The sequence below is a fragment of the Portunus trituberculatus genome, chromosome 43 (genome assembly GCF_017591435.1).
Source record: "Portunus trituberculatus isolate SZX2019 chromosome 43, ASM1759143v1, whole genome shotgun sequence".
NCBI lineage: Eukaryota > Metazoa > Arthropoda > Malacostraca > Decapoda > Portunidae > Portunus > Portunus trituberculatus.
The window spans coordinates 13,631,911-13,637,395 of NC_059297.1; positions in this window are offsets into that span (position 1 = coordinate 13,631,911).

Below are 5,485 nucleotides of genomic sequence, written 5' to 3' on the forward strand. Positions count from 1 at the left end.
TGTGTGTGTGTTTAACTGTTTGATCTGCTGCAGTCTCTGACGAGACAGCCAGACGTTACCCTACGGAACGAGCTCAGAGCTCATTATTTCCGATCTTCGGATAGGCCTGAGACCAGGCACACACCACACACCGGGACAACAAGGTCACAACTCCTCGATTTACATCCCGTACCTACTCACTGCTAGGTGAACAGGGGCTACACGTGAAAGGACACACACCCAAATATCTCCACCCGGCCGGGGAATCGAACCCCGGTCCTCTGGCTTATGAAGCCAGTGCTCTAACCACTGTATGTGTTTCACTGTTTGATCTGCTGCAGTCTCTGACGAGACAGCCAGACGTTACCCTACGGAACGAGCTCAGAGCTCATTATTTCCGATCTTCGGATAGGCCTGAGACCAGGCACACACCACACACCGGAACAACAAGGTCACAACTCCTCGATTTACATCCCGTACCTACTCACTGCTAGGTGAACAGGGGCTACACGTGAAAGGAGACACACCCAAATATCTCCACCCGGCCGGGGAATCGAACCCCGGTCCTCTGGCTTGTGAAGCCAGCGCTCTAACCACTGAGCTACCGGTGTGTGTGTGTGTGTGTGTGTGTGTGTGTGTGTGTGTGTGTGTGTGTGTGTGTGCGTGTTTGTGTTCGTGTTTGTGTGTGTGTGTGGATGGCCCTTGCACGATAAGTTATGATTACCCTTGGCCAATCAAAAACCCCGAAAGAAATATTTTGCCATGTGTAACGCGAAGTGAGGGAAAGACTGAAATTATCCAACTCACAACTCTGGTATCGTCACGAGACCGGCGGCACTACTCAGGCGAAGGGAGGTCAATCCTAAGGTCACTCACTCGCCGTTTGTTGTTGCAGGTGACTGAATGAAGCCTCTAATGATATGAAGGAGAATGATGGGGAGCGTGACGTCTCCAGGAGCTTCACCCTTCAAGCGTGACCGTCTCCTTTTAGCGCACTTAAAACTGAAAAGAATTGTGAGGCTTCTAGCTTGAACCCTCATTTTAGTGCAATACGTCGTAGTGTATTTCAAACAAAAAAATCGAATTCTAGGAATAGTTATCACTTAAATATGATAATTCACGAGTCTTCTTTTATCAACGGACACGGAAGTGCCCTGAACTACATCTCGATATAAAAGGCTTAGATGTTGAAATATATCATCAAAAGAGAGTTTAATACATTGAACAATATATCAAGATACACAAACTGGTACCATGTCTGAGTTTGTACTATAATAAAAGTCTTTCACAAGTTTTCATAGCAATAATGCCACTTGGCAAGCAAACATGGTGACACTGTCAACGACTGATTTCCTTGTGTTGACAGGTCCACGTATTCTTTCCTGTGCAGAAAAGGCTAACAAATTTACATAATTCTCATCAAAACCATTAACTAAATGTGTTAAAAAAAGACTGTTTTATTTGAGTAGCCATTAAGTGAATCATTCAATTTGAGATTTTATAGAAATGCATCATTAATTCCATCTACATTTCAAGATAAGACTGGAGAACGTAGATTAATCAGCAACCCAAAGCAGCAATCAAGGGCACTGATATCATGCTCGCGTGTCCTTAAGTTGTTGGAGTGCTTGCGGTTGTCATCAGAGTGTGCATCAGTCACGGAGGATAGACGGCTGCGTTTCTATGAGTTTTTTCTTTGATAATAAACTAGAGACTGATGCATTGTTTCCTTCTGTCGTCTTATAATTACAGTTGCGTGGTATCTCATGACATTACCACTCTTAACACACATTTAATAGTCATCACATTTCCAGCGGCGTTTATTTGTAATGTAGACATTTGTGGAGCTTCTCACTTCGCCACTCTTTATCAATATTTTTTTCTCTGCGTTTTGGCTGACTTTATTTAAGCAGCCTATAATGTAGATTGTTAGAGTTTCCCATAATGTTTCTTTTTTCATGATTTTAGCTTTAATTTGTCAAAGTATCTCCATACCCTTTAAAAATATTGCCATTGAAAGCTAATCGCGCATAAGAATTATATTTATGTAGCATACGAGTAGCATTTCTCATAACCATTTACTTTCTCTCTCTCTCTCTCTCTCTCTCTCTCTCTCGTAGAAGATCTTCATAATCGTATTTTTTAACCTTTCGCTGCCAAATGTGTGACCTCTTTAAATACCTTCCAATATAATTCATCAAGATTTATGAAGTTGTTTTCACGATTCTTGTCACATTTTAGTAACCTAACTACAGTATAAAGCATTTGAAAAGTAGTGCCACTGAAACACTGTAATACCTAAGAATACAAGCTTTAAACCATACATTATTTGAGGCATATTTTACACATCCTAAGGACCCTGCTTTTTTTCTAATTCTAGTATTATGGAAGAAATAAACATTAGATTATAAAGGATGTAAATAGCTCCATAGTCATGAAAGAAAAAAATCGTAGTATGAATGCAATCTACTAACAACGCCCAGAATATTATGGAACGGCTGTAACAGCGCTTAGTGGGACAATCTGAACGAACAAGGATCAGAGCAAACGTTCACCCGCGGGACTGATGAAATGGAGGCTTTTAATCAGCATTCAGCGATGCACGTCGTCTTAAAAACAAGTCCAAATGGTGGGCTGTGTATTTACTGGCCAGCATTTGACAAAGATTGACGAGGAGGATAATTGAACCACGTCTTGCATAAATCCTTCCCACCTGGAATATCCCTTAATGACGCCTTCCATTACCGAGCGGGAAACCTCCACCACATCATCGGCTATTGTGGCTGTGCACGAAAAGGACAAGAAAGAAGCCTCGCCACGTCACCTTCTTCTGAGTGTTTATAAAAGCACGAATTTTCTCTTCGTTCTCATGTGTGTGCAATATCTTGGTTTTCATGACCTTCCCCTTCATTTCATAGTACTCTGATGTATAATAGGTTACGTAATGACAATCCTAGAACAAAGTACATGAAAAGAAAATGTGCTGGGATTGCTGACTAATAAAAACAAGATAAAACCTTTCATTTTAATCTCTCTCTCTCTCTCTCTCTCTCTCTCTCTCTCTCTCTCTCTCTCTCTCTCTCCTTAACCTCTGATTTGTGTGGATTTGTCATATGTTTTTATGTAAATGTTTTGTTATTGATTTTTTCTTCCATCTACTTTGTTTTCTATCACTGAAGTCTGTCTTTTTGTTTGTGTTTGTTTCTCTAGATATATTTCTCTGTTTCCATGTCCGTCTATCTATGTCCAAAGGCTTTGAATACAATGTAATAATTTTCCAGGTCACTGTTCTTGTATCAGTGCTGTAGGTAAAGTCATTAGTGAGGTTTTACGTGACTTTCAGATGGATGTCAATTCGTTCACACCTGTTTACCTATCAACACTTATACAACCATACCGGTAAAAAAAACTAATAATTATACAGTTGATAACAATAAAGGATAATCTTTAGAAGTTATTGCAGCTGTCTTTGGTTGTATGTCTACTTCCTTCTCTCTCTCTCTCTCTCTCTCTCTCTCTCTCTCTCTCTCTCTCTCTCTCTCTCTCTCTCTCTCTCTCTCCCCTTCCTCCCATCACTTATCGTTCCCCTCCTGCACACTCTCAGCAATATTACGAATTAAAGGCTAAGGCAGCACTCTTGCTATGCGTGACCTTTCTGTGTATACTTCTGGAAGTTTCACCCCCTCCCTCCGCTCCCTACCACCTCCATCACACCCTCCAGTCTGCTCCAGTCCTCCCACTTCCTTGCCTCCTTCAGCCCCACCCTCGCATTTCCCTCTCCTCCTGCCATCTGTCCTACCCTACACCACCTACCTGTCCTCTTCATGCCCCCCTAGTACCACACACACACACACACTCTCTCTCTCTCTCTCTCTCTCTCTCTCTTCACAATTATTATAATGGTATTCTTGGCAAAGGTGTTAAAGAAAGAGAAATAGTAATAGTTTTAGCTTGAAGAGTAATAGTAATGAGAGTAAATGAAGGAAGAGGAGGAGAAGGATTATAAGAAGGAGGAACACAACAACTTAAAGTATTAATGCACCAGTAGTAATAGAAGTAGTAGTAGTAATAGTAATAAGAGTAGTAATAGTCGTTGATGACGAGTTCTTCCTTACAACATACCACGAAGCACCAAAATTTGTAGGGAGAACTTAACAATCCTGGTCATCAGTAGTACCGTCGCGTGTTTGAGCCTCATTTCTGGCATATCTAGCGTGACTCCACCAGGCTTGCCGCTCAGACCACCTACACTCACTCCTCAGGTGCAAGTGACAGGTGTGAGGGAATAATGGAGACCGCAGTGATATTTGTTATGCCCACTTTGTTTATCCACCTTTGAAGCAGGATGAATGTGAAGGGAGCTAAGAGAGAGAGAGAGAGAGAGAGAGAGAGAGAGAGAGAGAGAGAGAGAGAGAGAGGAGGCGGAGGACGATGAGGAGGAGGATGACGAGGATGAATACATAGGAATACATAGGAAAGACAAGTGACAGGAGGCCTTGCGACCTATGACGAGGTCACTCGTTTACTATACTACATCTACAGAAGCTATATTCTTAGTAGGAGGCAAGGATAGAACAGATGAAAGAGGAGAAGGAAGAGGAGGAAGAAGAGGAGTGGGTAAAATAGGAGGAGAAAGAAGAGTAAGAGAAAGAAATGAAGGAGGAGGAAGAGAAGGAGGAAGAGGGATGCAAAGGAAAATCAAACAGCAATAAATTTTTGGGTTCTTTCAGGGTTGTTTGGTAACTACTTCTAACTAGGAAAGGGAGGAGGAAAAGGAGAAGGAGGAGGAGGAGAAATAATAGGAGAAGGATGAAGAAAAGAAAAAGAAAAGGAAGAGGAGGAGGAGAAAGAAGAAGATAATAAGAAAGGCGAGGCAGGTGGAAGAGGAGGAGGAATAGGAGGAGGAGGAATTTGAGGAGGAGGAAGAGGAAGAGGAGGTAGAGGAGGAGGAAAAGGAGGAGGAAAAAAGAAAGAAACAAAGAGAAAGAAGAGGAGGAGCAGGAGGAGGAGGCGGACGAGAAATGTATGACAACTTGCTTTGAACAAACACACCAAGGCCACCAGCGACAGCCTTAACGTACTATAAGAGGAATCTCAAAAGTCGTAGGGTTCAGCGCGCCACGTTTCACTAGTTCCCGCAGACTTACACACTGGCCGGCCGCTGCCAAACCTCCAAGTTAACACACGAGGGGATGTCTGTGTCAATACTCTTTAGTGGTTTGTCGAACCCCCTCCTGTACTTACAACTGAGATTGAGCATTGATGTTGTAAATAATGTTAGAGGATGCAATCTTGGGTCTACAGGTCTGCTGCTGTCGGATGGTTCTTACTCCTACTACACCTCCTTCTTTCTACTCATATTTGCTGTTCATCTGGAGAGGAAAGAAGAGGAGGAAGCGGTAGAGAAAGAGGAGGAAGGAGAAGAAGAAAATAATGATAATAATAGTGATGATAATAATAATAATAAATAATAATAATAATAATAATAAGAAGAAGAAGAAGAAGA